At 34.7% G+C, this 19561-nt stretch overlaps 1 protein-coding gene and 1 pseudogene across 1 annotated transcript in view; one reads left to right on the top strand and one right to left on the bottom strand.

Annotated features, from left to right (window-relative positions):
• The window catches only part of NEGR1 (neuronal growth regulator 1), a 919240-nt gene that overhangs the window by 445651 nt on the left and 454028 nt on the right, over positions 1-19561 (top strand). The window lies entirely within an intron of this gene.
• On the bottom strand, positions 8739-8854 carry LOC126008187 (uncharacterized; annotated as a pseudogene).

Below are 19561 nucleotides of genomic sequence, written 5' to 3'. Positions count from 1 at the left end.
AAGGATATAATGTATATATATATATGTACAAATAAGCAGCTGGACAGTAATATATGTCAAATTGTTGAGATCTAGGGTTTGGGTGTAGTTAAAAATGTGCAGGTGAGAAAGAACGTGCAAAGAACCTTCCTTGCCCATTAATCACCTCCGTTTGAGCCCTGACACTCTAATCTGTCCCCTGAGAACCACCATCAATGATTCTTGAGCACAATCAGATGAAAGAAAGTGATAGAAAGGCAGGTAAAAGTGGCCAATGTCCAATTTTAGTCTTTAGTTCCTTTTTTTTTTTTTTTAGAAAACATGTAATATCTGAACTGTTTTGGTGTACTGTATCTCTCTGTATATGCTAAACTCTGATATTCAACAGGGATAATCATGAAAGTAAATTAATGTATATTTTTACTAAATATGATCAATAATTCTCTTGTCATCTCCAAAACCTTAAACAATGAAAAATCATATATATATAATATATATAGATATAGATATAGATATAGAGTTCAATTATGAACTCTAGTAGAGATTGTGTTTGAGGTAAATGATAAATCTTTACCTCTGGGACAGAGAATGTCTGTCCTAATGACTAGTCCAGTCAGAAAAGTTCTAATCCTGGCCAGTCTCTCTGGATTAGTGTCCTATTTACTTTCATTTGTTAAATTCACCATGGATTTTTGGAACGTCAGGATAAAGAATTAATTTTTATCAGATGTTAAAGAAAATATACCCAATTTGCATGTTGTTCTTGTTTGTTAAGATTTAGCATAAAGGCACAATAACTCAGTAATTTAGAAATGTACAAAAGAATCAAAGAAAAGCAGTAGATTAATACTGATTACAAGATTTTATTTGCCTAAATATACGTTCTCCCTCTTCAGCAGCTTCAAAACCTGAGAATTACTGATGAGGTTTAAATCATTAAGAATTATTTTGAAAATGTAAATTGTAAAGCAAGTATATTTTTGCCATAACTAGACAGATTTTAATTCAGTAATATACCATTTTTCCTTTGGGGAACATTAAACTATTCTAAGGATCAGTAGGCCTTTATTTGCACACTCTGAGATGTGACTCGAACCCAATATATTTATGATGAAAGGCTTACTTCATAAAATTCTTCCGTTCTACTCTTTTTCCCATTGAGGCATTATGTCTTTGTTAAGGGATGGTTCCATCCATAGTTCTCATTAGTTTGATTAATGGTTTACTTCTAATAGAGGCCACCACCTGACATTTGGGGAAAAAATACATGGCAGGTAATTTTTAAAAATACAGAAGCTGTCCCTTTAACCTAGTTTCATTCCCTCTGGTAAGGGTGGCAATTGGATGTGACACTCATCAGTGGGAGAAGTCTGACATACCCTCTATCCCTCCCTTCCCAGTTCAATTAAAAGAATGATAGCCTGACTTTCTGGAGAACAGAAACAAATATAGGAAAGAAGCTGTTAAATATTATCCACCCAATAAAAGTAGTCTATCACATGCACACATTATAAGCTTTACATTTTCTGTCAATTAGACATGTTAAGATTACTCTAGAATATTGAATTAATGGAGTGTTCTGTTTCTAGTAGATAATGCATCTCATGTGCTTTGTTTGTATTTTAATTAACATAACAGTGATGTAAAAAAGTAGAGCTATTTCAAAATTTTCAAATCCCCAATTATAATCTATATTTTAAAAATAGTCTGCTTTAGATAGGGCTTTGGATTTCACTGTCTCATGAAGGCAACTATTGTCCTTTTTGCCTTTAAAATTATTACAATTGTTTTTCTTGTTCTAATGGTTATTGACTGTCTCTTGTAATAAAAGGAGGTGACATTAGTTTTTGAACCTATTTTGTTTTGAATTGAAGTCCTTCTAACTCTAGGAAAATGGAGAAAATAGGAAACTGCCTTTGACAAACCTGCTGGTAAGCATGCTTTATTCAGCCTCTAACTACTGAAGTCACTGTTTGCATCTATTTCAGTTAACAGGAGTCAGTAGCCCCTATTCCTATTCTTTTAATGCATAATGGGAAATGGGCTTATTTTAGATTTCCCAAAATTGCAAGTTCTTTTGTTGTTTTTATTGGTTTACTTTTTTCTTTAATGTTCTATTTCCATAGCTAAGTCTATTTCTCTCCACGTATTAGAGAGTTCGTTTGTCTGAGCAATTGTACAACCCTTTCCCTGACATTCTTCTACAAATAGGATATTTCTCCTGTCTGAAAACTGATGTCAGTAGCTGTCTTTGGGTATGGATAGCCTCTTTAATCTTTGTGAGTTTCATAATGGGCACTCTAATGACATTCATTTGCCATTTGGATGGATTTCATGTGACACCTGAGGCACTTCCATAACTTTTCCTTTAAAAATATAAAATAACTTTATTAATTAAAAAGGTAGAAATTTGCCTCAACAAGTTTAGTTTTAGAAATAGCAATATTAGTGGGATTGAAAAAATTGATACAATCTTCCATTTCATCAGTGATAATAGGGTCATTTCATATTAGATTGGTAACACTGCATTGTATTTGTAAATACTATTTATTGGCCATGAAAAGTCAGTCTATAGACTTCATATCAGCTTCCTAAGTTAAGATAGAGAATTTGCTGATGGTTTAATGGCAAGGCCCAAGGGTTAGATTCTGTGGTTATAGGGCTACCCAGTCTGTCCATTCCAACCCAAAAAGGCTTTGGTTTCCCACCCGATACTCAGAGGATCGTGTAGTTCCAGGAATAAAACATGAATTGGAGCATGGTAGGTTTGCACCCTAAACATTGTAATATATCTTGGTCCTATACACTCAGTTTTAAATATGTTCATACCATAGATATATATAACAGATGGACACATATAATATCCACATTGCTTAATGATTTGAATCATATAATTATGGAGGCTAGAGCCTACTAATTTTTTGGAGCTGTGTAACTCACTAGAGAACCAAGGACCATCTATGCTGTGTTTCAACATACTCCTATGTGCTGACAGAATTCTTCGTTAAAAAATTCTAGTCTTTAGTTTTGTTCATACCTTAAGACATACCTGTATTTTAGAGGAAACTTTATTTTCTCAGAATAAATACTCAAATGTTAATCTTTCATTACCCCCATAGAATCTCTGAATCAATCTCTGAATCGATCCCCTGGTGCCTTACTGCTGTGCCACCACTTCAGGTCTGAATGAGACAATTTTTAAATGGATCTCAATAACAACTGAATTTCCTTATTTGATATCTTCACTATGCAGACCAAGTACTAGAGAGAGTTTAATGAGATAAGCACATTCTATGCATACTGGAGGCCTGAATTTTATTCCCTGAATTGCATACATAGTCTCCCAAGCAGTGTTGAGAGATTGTACTCACTGTTCCCCAACACTGAGCTGGCAATAGACATCCAGCATGGGTAAATTAGGCACCCCAAAATAAAAATAAATAAAATAGCAAATAATTCCTCGAGAGTTACATTACAACACACAAAACCTTAAATTTAACATATTTAATTAATTTCAAATAGAAAAGCTATCAACATATTTGCAAGATTTAAAATAAATTTGATCAGATAATTAATTTTTCTTGAATCATTTAAATAAGTTGTCAGAAAGAAAATAAAACAGATATTTCCACAGTGCTTCCATACAGCAAATTCTTCCAGGAATTATATTTACAGGAAAAAAGAGAAATCTGCTCTTGAAACAATGAACATAATCACATTTACTAAAAATGGAAAAGTGTTATTATGTTCTTTTTTGGGGTATCTATTTTACATTGTCACCTGCAGCAATGTTCTGTTGCCATTATTCTAATACTAGTAAAGAAGAACTCTCTCCACTATAAAAAAATACCTCAAAATAGAATACTTACTTTGTAAAGTTGCAATTATATAACTGGAATTTAAGCATATCCTACAAAGAATAAAAATGTGAAGTCTCTAGGATTATTGCAAAAGAAGCACTTTAAAGGATGCTTCCTGAATATATTTCCACCAGAAACATCAGATTTCTTCAGAAACAAGAAAATAGATTCTTTAAGGGAAAAGAATTGTAATCTACTTAAATAATTAAGTAATGATAAATAATGATAAAATTGTGACTCTTATTCTAAGTTGAACCTTTTATTTTATCTTGATTTTTCTGTTAATTTAATTTGTAATATTTAGGAAGTTTGATCGTTTGAAGAGTTTGTAAAAAATTAACATGACATATCTAATTTTTCATCAAACTTTTATGTTTGTAGATTCCTCATAAGACCTCTTCCTTCTTTTATCTTATTCATTTATTTTCTTTTATTGGTATAAAGGTAAAATAAAATATAAGGTTTCAATACAAGTTATCAATAACATTTCTACTTTCTCAATGTGGTCAATCACTGGGATATTTTTAGGCAAAGTTTCTATGAAAAGTCCATATTCATATGTAATTTTAACAAAATAGCTTGTATTTTCTCAAACTTCATTACAGAATATTAAATCACATTCATATTAGCTTTTGGAAACATTTCTTTATTGAAACCAGTTTTAATTTTACTTCAATTTTTATTGCATCTAATTTTTAATCAAATACTGGTCTTTGGAATTCAAGATTGAATATCATTTGATTAATATTCAGCAATTCTTAGGCTTTTTGTACTATAATATGCTATCTCATTGCTTGATAGTCTCTCTTATCTGAGAATTTAATTAATGTGATGAACAACCAACGGCAGATCATTTATGAAGATGTTAACAGAGTAGAGTTCAACACTGCATTGAATGAAACAAAACACTTCATATTCACTGTCAAGGACTCATAATATGTCTTTTCTATTTCATGTTAGCTCATCAGCAGACTAGAACCCACCTTCTGTTATGACCTATGCATTCTTCAAATGGCTTCTCAGTATCCTAACATATCAATTATTCTAATTTTATAAAAACTTACAGTGCTTTGCATGGTGTTAATAGTTTTTCACTAATGAGTTTTTATTTATGCATGAATGCACTATTTTATAAGGATTTGTTAAAAGTGTTATAAAAATTCTCAAAAGTCTACACAGATACACAAATATATGTAATCATGTGTACATAATTATTTTTGTCACTTATTCATTTTAGTTATGTGATTGAAAGGGCTATTCCTTTTGATATATAACTATTGGGCAATTTTATCATCCATATTGTTTTTTATTTTTATTTTTATTTATTTCTTTTGTTTTTGGTTTGGGGCCATACCCTGCGATGCACAGTGGTTACTCCTGATCATACATTCAGAAATCGGTCCTGGCTTGGGGACCATATAGGATGCCAGGAGTCGAACCCAGTTTTGTCCTGGGTCAGACCAGTGCAAGGCAAATGCCCTACTCCTGTGCTAATGCTCCAGCCCTCCATATTGATTTTCTTTTGAATACTTGTCTCTAAAAAACACACTGATAATTTTCATATAACCTTTTTCTAAATATGTATTTTAAATATTTTCTGTTGTCATTAAAAGAAGGAAAAGCTGTAAACTAAGTTCTGTTAAAATCACATATTTTATTATTATATTTAATATAAGGCAGACATATAGTATATTACATAGAATATATAAAGTGTGTACAAAATAAAAACTATAAATATTTGACGATTCTATTGGGTCACACTTAGCAGTGCTCTGGTCTCATTCTTATCAGAATTTAAAGATCATTCCTGGGACTGTAGAACAATAAGAGGTGCTGGAGACGGAAGCAGGTCTGCCTCATATAAGTCAATTTCTCTCCAGTCTGTACTATTGCTCTGGTCCAAATCCTGTATATCTTATTTAGCCATCTTTTCTATTCAGAATTTTAAGGAGAATTAAGTCCAATTACTTTTAATAGTATCTTTTCTATTGATTTAGTCAAATAAATGAAGGAACTACATGAGATATTTTAATATTTTTCTAAGTAGATGAATGACTATTCAATTATGAGTAATTTGAAATAGTTTTAATATCTATTTCATAAAGCTTGTCTTACAGTTTTTTAATGGGTATTAATTCCTATTGAATATTACCATGATTGGGAAAGTGGTTTTCCAGGACCAGGCTAATCCATTGCACTTTAGATGTGCTGACCCCTGTGATTAACCCAAGTGCGGGCACTCAACTGCATTAATTTGTATTAGTGAGGGAGAAGTATCATGTACTTCAATGTTTGTTTGTTTGTTTTTTATATGAGGGATATATTCAGTGACGTTCAGGGGCACTGTGATAAGGGATCATGCCTGTAATTTATCAGGCATTATGTAAATCCAGAGATCAAATCCTAGTCAGCTACTTGCAAGGCAAATGACATAACTTCTGTGTTATCTTTTCAGACCCAAGAAGCAATAATTTTTTTTTTATTTGGCTTTTGGTTCTTGGGTCACATCTGGCAGGGCTCAGGGGTTACTCCTGGCTCTTCACTCAGAAATCGCTTTTGGCAGGCTCCGGGGATCATATGGAATGCCAGGATTCGAACCACCGTCATTTTGCATGCAAGGCAAATGCCTTACTTCCATGCTATCTCTCTGGCCCCAGCAGCAATAATTTAATTAAAGATAATATCTGTTTTTTGTTTGTTTATTTTGTTTTGTTTGGGGGCCACACCAGTGATGCTCAGGGGTTACTCCTGGCTATGCACTCAGAAATCGCTTCTGGCTTGGGGAACCATATGAGACACCAGGGATTGAACACAGGTCCGTTCTGGGTCATCCGTGTGCAAGGCAGATGCCCTACCACTGTGCTACCACTCCGGCCCCCAAAAAGATAATATCTGGACCAAAAGAAATCTGATTTTTAACCTTATTTTCTATACTTATCAGTGAGACAACTTTGAAATTTTTATGCAAATTTTTATGCAAAATGTGTAATTAATATATATCCACTTAATAAAACTCATGATAAGAACAAAAATGATATAAGCAACAAATAAATATGCATACATCCCTGTATATATGATATGCATGTATATATACTTCTATAAGATTATTATTTTTTTCTCTAAATTAAATTAAATCTCTAATATGTAGTACCATAAAAGGATCAAATACTACTTAAAATTGTTAACCACAGATTGTTTATTAATTAGCATTGTTAGATGTGGAAAATGAGAGGAAAAAGACATTTGGTTTAACATACTAATAGAGAGTAAGTTCTGCAGAAAACTAAATGATAAGTTTTGCTGAGTACAATGAGATACAACTCTGACATATTTTCATTCATCACTGCCTTTCTTTCCTTTCTTTTTGTGAAAAGTTGCTAACTACAGTTAGCTATATACCTCTGCAAAGTGAGTCATGGATCTGATGTTGAAAGTTTCCTTTTCTCAGAAACAAAACTTGATCACAGAGAAGGAATCAAGCTTGGTTGAAGTGTGCTTTTTCGAAGTTCAATAGTAGGGACACTGTGTTAAAATGTTGTAGATGCACATCAATTTAAATTGGGGCAAAAATATAGGTGTAACAATGTTTGTTTAAGCAGGAGTGTTATCAAATAGAAATTTTCTCTTTGAAAACTGAATCTCTCGTTCAAATTTTTTCCTTAGAACATTTGACATGTACCAGAGAAATAATGTTTCATCAGCTTGAATTGTTTTCTCAATTATAATATAATACATTTATATAATACAATTATAATAGTGTAGTATTTCAGTTCTCTTTCAAAAGATAAACTTCTTATTAGTGAAAATATAGGGGGCCGGGCGGTGGCGCTGGAGGTAAGGTGCCTGCCTTGCCTGCGCTAGCCTAGGGCGGACCGCGGTTCGATCCCCCGGAGTCCCATATGGTCCCCCAAGAAGCCAGGAGCAACTTCTGAGCGCATAGCCAGGAGTAACCCCTGAACGTCACAGGGTGTGGCCCAAAAACAAAAAAAAAAAAAGAAAATATAAATATAAGTTTTTCTGTTTCACAATTATGTATATTTAGTTCTTACATATTTACATAATAATAAGTATATTAAAAATATAGAAAAATTTGTGAATAATGAATAATAAAGCTAAACAAAAACATATAGCAGGATGATAAAGCAATTTCACATGACATTTCAGTAATTTTTTATAATTGCTTATGTAAGGCAAACAAATCTTAGATTCTCTCATTTTGAGTTTTTGTTTTGTTTTTGATTTTTGGGCCACACCCGGCGGTGCTCAGGGGTTACTCCTGGCTATCTGCTCAGAAATAGCTCCTGGCAGGCACGGGGGACATATGGATACCGGAATTCCTGGATCGGCTGCTTGCAAGGCAAACGCCACTGTGCTATCTCTCTGGCCCTTCATTTTCAGTTTTTAACTCAAAAGTCAATAATACTGGGGCCAGAGCATTAGCACAATGGTAGGGCATCTGCTTGCGTGCAGCCGATCTGGGACAAACCCAAGTTCAATTCCTGTTCAAGAGACTTTATGTTATACTATCATGTCTATGTCAGTTTCAGAGAAAAGGGAAGTTTTAGAAAAGGAAATTAAAGGTTAAACAAACCATTTTCATGAATGCAGGTTGTTTGTAATTAAAATGGTAAACTTTAGGCATGACAGAAGAGATACCCAAATTATTTTCTTTAATCAACAAAGTTTCACTAAAACTTCAGAATTTCACACAAAGAAGAAATGAAATAAAGATAGAGCTGGCAAGTGCCAAGCTATTATGTGAAGACCATGAGATCCTTACTAAAATCAGTCAGATGTGGTCCTAATTAGCAAAATTATCCAGATGTCCAGAATTATAACATACACCTGTTAGCCAAAATTAATAGCTGGTACATTTGGGTATTTTTATATAGCAGTAATAATGGTTAAATTTGGATTATGCCCTAGAATCTTAAAGTAATTTTAGTAGATATTATTAATTGTTCAGCTATTATGAGGTTCTACACTTGATCTTAGCCAAAAGGCCGAGAAGCAGTTGTGAGGTTCTGTTAAACATAGCAATGCTATGTCCCAATATTTACTCTCAAGGTATATGACCTTATGCCTTTATCTCCTGCTAGAAGAAACCAGGCTAATTAACATTAATGAAGAGCTAATATAAATCTCTTCTTATTTCTAAACAAAATCTTAATGGTATGATTTAATTTTTATGAATAAAATTTAATATAGTGGATGTGATATCACTTTCAAATACAAGCCATTTATTTTATTAACATTGTAAGAAGATAGGCCAAAATCCAAACTGATATAAACTTGTATATATTTTCCACAAACCTTTATTAAGAGGCTACCATATGGGGCCGGGCGGTGGCGCTAAAGGTAAGGTGCCTGCCTTGCCTGCGCTAACCTTGGACGGACCGTGGTTCGATCCCCCGGTGTCCCATATGGTCCCCCAAGCCAGGAGCAACTTCTGAGCACATAGCCAGGAGTAACCCCTGAGCGTTACTGGGTGTGGCCCAAAAACCAAAAAAAAAAAAAAAAAAAAGAGGCTACCATATGTTTGCTACTGTGCTTGACACCATTATGCAATTATATAAGAAAAATCTTTGAGTTTAGAAACAACTCTAAATAAATTATAATTAATTATAATTATTATTATTATTATGAATAATTTAGGACAAGCAAGGCAAGGTACACATGGTAGTCAGTCTAATTGGAAGCATCCAAATTTAGTTATACATTAGAGTAAAATCATTGTGCATTGAAGGGAAAATGCATATAAAAATTCAAAACTATTTTTCAAAATACATATACAATAGGATTTGAAGTCAGGTGTTTTTCAATTCACTCTGTAGAAAACAGTATTTAGATAGTGCTACTGTTTAATAACATCAAGTATAATACAAGGTAAGCAAAATAACAAAGGGGCCTTGTAGTTTTCCAGAGGCAGAATAAGAAATCACATCCAATGCTAGCATATTGGAGTTACGAATTCAAAATGGCATTTGTTATTTATATTGCATACAGCTTTGTTTTCTTCTTCATTGAATCCAGCTCATTAAAATAACAAGAGAAAGAATGAGAGAGGGAGGGAGCGAGGGAGGGAGGGAGGGAGGGAGGGAGGGAAGGAAGGAAGGAAGGAAGGAAGGAAGGAAGGAAGGAAGGAAGGAAGGAAGGAGGGAAGGAGGGAAGGAGGAAGGAAGGAGGGAGGGAGGGAGGGAAGGAGAGAAGGAGGGAGGGAGGAGGATGGGAGGAGTGGCGAAGGGGAGGGAGGGAGGAGGATGGGAGGAAGGGAGAGAGGAAGGGAGGAAGGGAAGGAGGAAGGAGGATGGGAGGAGTGGAGAAGGGGAGGGAGGGAGGAGGATGGGAGGGAGGGAGGAGGATGGGAGGAGTGGAGAAAAGGAGGGAGGGAGGGAGGAGGATGGGAGGAGTGGAGAAGGGAAGGGAGGGAGGGAGGGGGAGGGAGGGAGGGAGGGAAGGAAGGAAGGAAGGAAGGAAGGAAGGAAGGAAGGAAGGAAAGAAGGAAGGAAGGAAGGAAGGAGGGAAGGAAGGAAGGAAAGAAGGAAGGAAGGAAGGAAGGAAGGAAGGAAGGAAGGAAGGAAGGAGGGAAGGAGGAAGGAAGGAGGGAGGGAGGGAGGGAAGGAGGGAGGGAGGAGGATGGGAGGAGTGGCGAAGGGGAGGGAGGGAGGAGGATGGGAGGAAGGGAGAGAGGAAGGGAGGAAGGGAAGGAGGAAGGAGGATGGGAGGAGTGGAGAAGGGGAGGGAGGGAGGAGGATGGGAGGGAGGGAGGAGGATGGGAGGAGTGGAGAAAAGGAGGGAGGGAGGGAGGAGGATGGGAGGAGTGGAGAAGGGAAGGGAGGGAGGGAGGGGGAGGGAGGGAGGGAGGGAAGGAAGGAAGGAAGGAAGGAAGGAAGGAAGGAAAGAAGGAAGGAAGGAAGGAAGGAGGGAAGGAAGGAAGGAAAGAAGGAAGGAAGGAAGGAAGGAAGGAGGGAAGGAGGAAGGAAGGAGGGAGGGAGGGAGGGAAGGAGGGAGGGAGGAGGATAGGAGGAGTGGCGAAGGGGAGGGAGGGAGGAGGATGGGAGAAAGGGAGAGAGGAAGGGAGGAAGGGAAGGAGGAAGGAGGATGGGAGGAGTGGAGAAGGGGAGGGAGGGAGGAGGATGGGAGGGAGGGAGGAGGATGTGAGGAGTGGAGAAGGGGAGGGAGGGAGGAGGATGGGAGGAGTGGAGAAAAGGAGGGAGGAGGATGGGAGGAGTGGAGAAGGGGAGGGAGGGAGGGAGGAGGATGGGAGGAGTGAAGAAGGGAAGGGAGGGAGGGAGGGGGAGGGAGGGAGGGAATAACACACCGAATTGTGATAGAAAGTTTCTCTCTTGGGTGGTTTCTAGACTTGATCAGAAGAGATACTGCAATAGTTGAGGCACTTGCCTTGCACAGAACTATCACCATTTCTATTTCTGATACCAGATCTTATCCTTGAGCAAAAATCGAGGAGTAAATCATAAGTACCATATTCAAAAGAAAAAAAAGAGGGATGGGGAATTCTAGGTTTACCAACCATAAAGAAACAGATTTATTTTATTTTCAAAGTATATAATTTTCTTTCTATCTTCTGACAACCAACCATTGCCAGGAATAGTGTTTTTTTTTTCTTAAAATAAAACTAGGGTCTTACTCAGAATTTGATCAGCTGTATCTTACTTTTTCTTTCAGCAGAAGAGTTCTTAACACCTTCTTGCCTCATGCAAAAAATATTTTTGTCAGGTTAAAATATAAAAGGCACCATTCCTGCTTATTTTACTCAGAATAGAAACATTGTTAAAAAAATAGCGATTCTATTTTATGATGATTTTACAAATGGTATTCTTTGCCATAGAAAATATAAGAAACTTAGTTAAAGTAATAAGCATGCAGGCCCTCATATTATGTCTTGTTTTTCTTTTCATATTATCTCTCCTGTTTCTTTCTCTCATTGAAACACTGCCTCCAAATTTTCATTGGTTCTTTATACTTAGAAATCACAAATGTTTTTGTTGGTTTGTTTTTTTAAGACAAGTGTTTGATTTTGATATTGGAAACTTTGGAATGGAGTAACTTTGGTTTACTGAAGGAATTGCACTGATCACTAAGACCTATTAATGTACAGCCTGAGTCGAAGTACAGGGAAGAGAACTCACTCTGGATCTACTTTGGTATTTTCTTAAGTTATTTAATAATTTCTCAATGTTCTTAGTGTGTTTTTCTGTACAAGATCCTTTAGCCAAATCTAGTCGTTTTAGTAAATTTTAGTTACAATGGGTTTCTCTATTTTATATATAGTTATTGCAATGTATTTTACACCAGAATTTCAGAAGAGGTCACCCCATTTTTGCCTAATTGGATGTTGGGTTTGTGATTTATTAAAGTCATCCATTCTTTACTCAGATTGCATACTGTGCAGTAGTAACACAGAGTTAGACCTGCTCCATGCTGACTTGTTGTTAATCCACTTATCCTCACTCCAGTTCAACAAATCTTTATGGAGGGCCTACCAAGTATTAACATTTGATGTTTTATTATGAGTTATATGTGACCTGAATGAAACTTCACAAAGAGAAATGTGATGTCTATTTGCAGTTCTAAATGGTGTAGACATCAGAGCTGACCCTCACTCTGTGGGTCTTTAATTTCGCATGACATGTGAGGTCACATCAGCTAGTACTTTAGAGGACTCCTTTTTGTAAAGTCCATCATTTGCCCATATACTCCTGAGAGAGAAAAATCAAGAGACAACTTTACTTTCAGTTTTGTATCTCTGATGAAGAGCTTTTAGACATATGGCACAAGCAGTATGTCACTTTGATCGTTGAGTTGTCAGTTTGTAGTGCTATGTTGATTCTGTCACTGGTATCACCATTCTTCGAGACTATCTTTTACTCTTCCCTCTCATTCAAACCTAGTATTCAATCTGTCATTGCATCCTGTCATTTTCTCCTTTGAACTGTCTTTCAGATTTGTGCTCTCCTTTTCTTTCCCATATCACCATAATAACCTAGGCTTATGATTATTGCAAAGTAACTGTTGACTTTTCTCACTCTAATCCCTACATACTCATCTCTAATCCATCTTGCATATTTATAAGAATTCAGTATCCTTAAATCCCTACTTACCTTCTGTTGTTCCCTGTTGAATAACCAAGAATCTTTTCATCTTTATTTTTAAAATGCATTCCCTGTAAATACATATTTTCTCCATCAAATCAAAGCTCCCAATCACCCCAGTAAAGCCAGTGATCTTTATGCTCACAAGCAGTGTGTTTATTTTTTACCAAACTACCTTACTTATGCATTTTAACTAACAAATTTCCCTGACATTTCTTCTTATTTTCTTTATAAATTTCTCACTTAAAGACCATGTATAACGTATGATTCATAAAACATATCTAAAACTATTCCCACCACCAATGTACAATTCCCTCCACCTTGCCCCGAGAATCCCACCCACACCAAACCATGTTTGGGTATAAAATAATAGTTATGTTGCTTATTTACAGGTAAATAGAAATAAAATTATTTTTAAAGTACAGTAATAAAAATATGTGAAAATTATCCAGCAATGAGGTCATTGCCCAAAGATTTGCTTTGTGATTTTATACTAGTGGATTCTATTTGTTTGTTTCTGAATATAAAGTGGCATTATATTCACATAGTTATCTAAATTAGTGTGGTCCTACTGAGATAACAATACTAAAAAACTATTTTCAGTTCTGTAACCCTGTAATTTCAAGCTCAATGGTTGATATTGCCACATTTGGGGGGCATGACTTCAACTGCAAGGACTTCTTGAAATATATAAAGGTTGGGATGGGGACAGAGTGGGAAAATCCCTGGGAGTTTTGATTGGTTTGGTGTATCTGCAGAGTTCCAAGGTTGAGTGGTGAAGGTGGGCCACTGTCAACAAGGCTGCTGTGGATGTTGATGCAATTGGCTTGGCTTCAGCTGAACAGTGACTTGGCTTACTGTAGAGATAGCTAGTTTCAGCTGCATAGCCATTGTACCTATGATATAGCATGGCTTGGTATACATACCTTTCAACGATAGAGTGTATGGAGCAGGTTGGATACAGATGCACACAACTTCTTTTACAAAATTCCTACTGATAGGAGATATTTAGTGCCTTTTATATAAAAAGATAATATAATGAATACATTGTTTTGAGATAAAACTCAAGTAGACAGTACTTTCCCATATTTGTAATGACACTCTTTAAATAGTTGGAAATCTTAAAGTACGATGTGTAGTCAGCTTTCTTAACATACAGGAAACTCCTAGATATCTTTATGGTAAAAAGACTTGAATGTATTGTAGTATTGGGATTAAATTGTATGAACCTTTTTGGCTGGTACTATTACAGAGTTAGTTTAAGAAAATAGAATTACTGTTACTAAAAGAAAATCATCAGTGAATAAAAGACTAGAAACAAATTTAATAGTATATATTTAATCTTCTTAATATATTATTAGACATAATATATTTACATATTAAATAGTAATAATTTAAGTAAATTATAGTAATTTTAATTATCAAAAATTCTTTACTCATCCATAAATAAATATTATTTGGCAGACCATAAGTAGAATTACTTAGAGAAAATATTGGGATGTAATATTTGGGATATTTTATCCTGTAACTGTTATTTTCATGCTTCCACAACATTGATAGTCACAATATTAATAATGGAACTAAACATTTCACTATAGATTCCAAACTAGGCTATAAGAAACTACTTCTTGGCACGAATGTGCTAAAAGAGAATAATGGTTTTCACTACTCTCTCTAGTGCTAACCAAAGAGCTTTGTATCTTAGTAATTTAAGGCTTATATAAAATAAAGCCGTAATCCCATTGACATATAAACAAGATTTTATTACAGGATCAAAGTGCCCGCATGTGAGGCAGCCTCCTGTTGTATAAAAGACAATCTTCCTTGTTGTCACACACAGACCAGAGTGGAAAAGCTGCCTCCTTTGCCATTCATAAGAGTTTCATCCTCAAGACCTAGTTATCTGCAAAATTCCCCATCTCTTAATACCATCAGCATTGACATTCCAACAGTTGAATTAAGAGAAACACAAAGTTTTGCTTCATAGCACTGTGATCATCAATATTTTAGCAAAATAAGGAACTTATTACAGTTGATCTACAGAGGCCAAGAAACCGAAATAGTGAAACTTAAAAATTCTGAGTTGAGATACTGCAGTGCTTTAGACAGCAGCTCTGATTATATATCAGAACCCCCTGCCAGAAATAATTGGAGTGTGGTATCTGAAAAAGACTAGCTGTCTGCCTCATCAAATTGATAGGAGCTTATTGCATTGAGATTTGGAGTATTGCTGGGAATGTAACATAGTCTACTTACTGGTTGGTGATGCAAGAGATATGCTGGATCCAATATCTGCTCAACCTCAGAAGAAATGAAGACTTCAGTTTAATTTTTTACAGAAAAGAATATGAAAGAAACTTGTGATATAAAGAAATTCTTTGAGGATTTAACTCTAATTGATTTCAACTTGCTTTTATACAATGGAATCTAGATAAAGTCCTAATCGTCCAAATATTAAAATTATTAGTAAACATTAGTTATATCAGTAAATATTAAAAATATAAAAGTAATATCAGTATATATTAAGAAATCTATAACATTGTGACTATTTGTTTCTAAATTAATTCAGATTCAGATTCCAGTAGATAATAGAAATAACCTGTAATTTAAAAGAGTTAAATTGTATTCATAGTAATAATTTCCAAATATGATAATTTTATACACTCCTCTGCAAACAGAACCCAGCTGACACATATGCATATATGCACATTTACACATTTACATACTCTCTAGACTTATCTTCATTTCATCACCCAAATATCAGACATATTCATTGTATATTGTTTTGGAGCAAATCATAAACCAAACTTTTATATTTCTGAATAGAAGAAGAGTTCACACTGTGGGTAATAAATAATGATGGCAAATTAGAACAAACAACAATTTCTGTGGAGTGTAGGAGGACTGCAAGTGTAATTTGCTAGAAAGTTACAATCTCCAGAATTAAGTCTCTTATCAGTTGGTTATAGGGAAAAACATACTGGGAAATATGAAGCAATTTGAATATGTATAATTTTGAAATACTCACTAAAAGAGGCCAAAGAGCAAAATAAGTAAGCTATGAGGAGAGTATAGGTGAACATTTTGGAGAAAAAGAGAAGGAAAGAAAATCTTTTAGCTAACATAGAAAATCAAAGGTCAAACAAAAGCCCTTTATTTAACAATAGATGTGCTCATGTGAGTTTCCCCTGAGGACCCAAAATTATTGACTTTTTTCCTTTAAGGTATTTTCTTTTTAGTCTTTTGTTTCTATCCCTAATTTCCATATGAACCATTGAAAAGAACTAATTTTGATCCAAGGATGAATTTAAACATTATTGTTTTCTGGCAAGAAGCCAATAAACATATTGACACATATAAAAACTATCTTGCTCAAAAATTTATTCTTGCTGGAAGTAAAAGACATAGAGTTTTATAAAATATAGCAGTAACTACTGTTTAGTGATTTAATTCGAATCTTCACAAATTATTTATTTTATATCCTCATTTTAAGACTTATTACACAACATTTTAGTAGTATTTTCTATAGTTTAAATGTCCTCTGATTTTGAAAGCATTGCTATCCTTTCTTCAATTTTGAGATTTTTTTTAATACATTATAAATGGGGGCCAGAGCAATTGCACAGCGGTAGGGTGTTTGCCTTGCTCATGGCCGACCTAGGACAAACCCGGATTTGATCCCCAGCATTGCATATGGTCCCCCGAGTCTACCAGGAATGAGCCCTAAAAACAAAGCCAATATTAATAACCAAACACCTCCAAGTGAGACTAACCCCCCAAAATAAATAAAATAAAATAAAAATAAAATGATAGTTAAAAATCAATAGTATGCTAAATACCTTTATTTTGTTTTATTTTATTGAAAATATTGTAACTTACAAAGTCCTTCATAGTTGGATGCCACACATACACTTAATCAGGGCCATTCTCACCACCAGGGTTTACCTCCCTCCACCAATGTTCCCAGATTGCATCCCAAACCACCATCCTTTGACCCCTGGCCTGCCAGTATAAGAGGACCATTTAAAGATTCCATTGTTAGAGTTTGGGTAAAGTCCCTTTAAAAAATAGAGACTATTAGCTATTTTATCTTTCTTGAATAAAGGAATATTCACTCATAAGCTTAATAACTTATTATTTATTTAAAAAATCCACATTTAGTTTCAAGGTGTTCATTTTATATCTGTTGTATCAACATATCTCACCAAAACACTGAAAATATCCAATGTATAGATATAATATATGATAAAATTAAAAGAGATATAATCAACTTTAATATAAAAATATAGTTATACTGAGAATGAGTTAACTTCACTTCTGTCAAGCAAACTAGTTTAACTATCAAAATTGTTTTCTTTTGGAGAAATAGAACTTTCAGTCATATAAATAACAACTCAGGTGAGATTAAAACTTAAGATATTATAAACATTGTCTTTTTCACAGAAAATAAGAGGAAATATTTATTTTTTCTTTAGAACCTCACAGATAGATTTAAGGACATGAAAATGCATTTATATTTAATTTTAGAAAAATGCAACATGTTTCAAATAGTTCTGATAAAGAAAAATGGTTCTTTATGTCAAAATCCACAAAAATTGATAAAAGTTGAAATATTGGGAAAGCTTAAGAGAAGAATATCAGATGAATGTTTAGGATGAAGAATATGAAAATGGGGCTGGAGCCTTGGCACAGGGCGAGTGCAGTGGTGTGGCGTTTGCCTTTGCAGTGGCTGACCTAGGACTGATGGACCTCAGTTTGATCCCCAGATGTCCCATATGGTCCCCTGAGCCAGAAGCAATTTTTAAATGCAGAGCCAGGAGTAACCCCTGAGCATCACTGGGTGTAGCCTAAAAAACAAAACAAATATAATGATAATAGGAAGATTATGTACAAACTTCTACCTTTAGGTGTTAGTTGTTTAGTTCTTTCTTCATAGAGTTTTCATTGTTTTCCTCTTCATTCTAATGCATTTGAGTGTTTATTTTAAATCTGGCATGATGGCAAATGTTTTATATGCATTTTCATATTCAGTCCTCTTAACAATTTTTATAATTATTTTAATTGTGGTTGAAGAATTTGAGTTTTAAAAGATAATTTTTTACTAATAAGTTTACTTACTAAAAATTACATAAACAATACTTCGGAACCAGAATACAATGTAGACACTATTATAATCATAAATTATAAAATTTTAATTATACTATGTAAAGCATAACCCAGTGGTTCATTTGTGAATTTTGTAGTCTTAATTAAAATAAGTGAGATTATACATCTGTAGTTTTTTTTTTTTTTTTTTTTTTTTTTTTTTTTTTTTTTTGGTTTTTTTTGGGCCACACCCGGTAACGCTCAGGGGTTACTCCTGGCTATGCGCTCAGAAGTCGCTCCTGGCTTGGGGGACCATATGGGACGCCGGGGGATCGAACCGCGGTCCGTCTCCTAGGCTAGCGCAGGTAAGGCAGGCACCTTACCTCCAGCGCCACCGCCCGGCCCCACATCTGTAGTTTTTAAAAGTAGCCTGGTTTATTATAAAAACTAAGTATAATTAAAATAAGAAGTTCTAAGACAGTGTTATGAAAGATGTATAATTTTTATGTAGTATAATCACTGAAAAGAAGCACAGTTTTATTAGTCATTTATAAAAGGCAAACTAAGATGCCTTAGTGCCAGAGTGATAGCATAACAAATAGGGTATTTACCTTGTAAATGCTAATGTGATATAAAGTAATACTACTTCATATCATTAGAATGACCAAAAAACTAGTAATGCTAAATATTAACATGATATAGAGTTAATAGAACTGCTGGGAAAATATAACATTTTGCTAAAATTATGGGAAACTATTTGTGTATTTCAAATATAGTTAAACATGTCTCTGGTATAGAAATGCCACAGCTACACCTATAGAGTAATGAAAGTATGTGTCCAAAATAATGACATGGATATTAATAATAACCTATAAGCAAAAAGAAAAAGACTGGATATAATGGAGATATATGTAATTATAAATAAGTAAATTATAGTGATGTGTTAGAATATAACTCAAAATAACAAAGCTCCAAGATTGCTATGCACAGCATGAATGAATTATATATATGTATATATATATTTTTTTATTGAGCAAAGAAGCTTGATTATTGTATTTATGTAAATTACAAACATACGTAAAACCAATTATGGTAATAAATCAGAAAGTGACTGCTTTATTTGAGGGTAGAAGAGGCCACTGAAAGGTTGCAAAGGAGTTTGATAAATTGGAGTGATACAAATATTCTATAATTTGGGGGGATGATGGATATACCAAATTATGTTTAGTGTCAATATTCATTGCTTTAAAAAATCAAAATCTGCACATAAATGTATCTCAGTTATTTTTAATTAAATGATATTTTATTTATTTATTTATTTATTTATTTATTTGGTTTTTGGGCCACACCCGGTAACGCTCAGGGGTTACTCCTGGCTATGCGCTCAGAAATTGCTCCTGGCTTGGGGGACCATATGGGACGCGGGGGGATCGAACCACGGTCCGACCTAGGCTAGCACAGGCAAGGCTGGCACCTTACCTCTAGCGCCACCACGCCGGCCCCTTAAATGATACTTTAAATTAT

Source organism: Suncus etruscus, chromosome 4 (genome assembly GCF_024139225.1).
Source record: "Suncus etruscus isolate mSunEtr1 chromosome 4, mSunEtr1.pri.cur, whole genome shotgun sequence".
In the NCBI taxonomy this organism is placed as follows: domain Eukaryota; kingdom Metazoa; phylum Chordata; class Mammalia; order Eulipotyphla; family Soricidae; genus Suncus; species Suncus etruscus.
The sequence above is the reverse complement of the archived record's forward strand: the minus strand, read 5'-3'. Positions and strand labels throughout refer to the sequence as shown.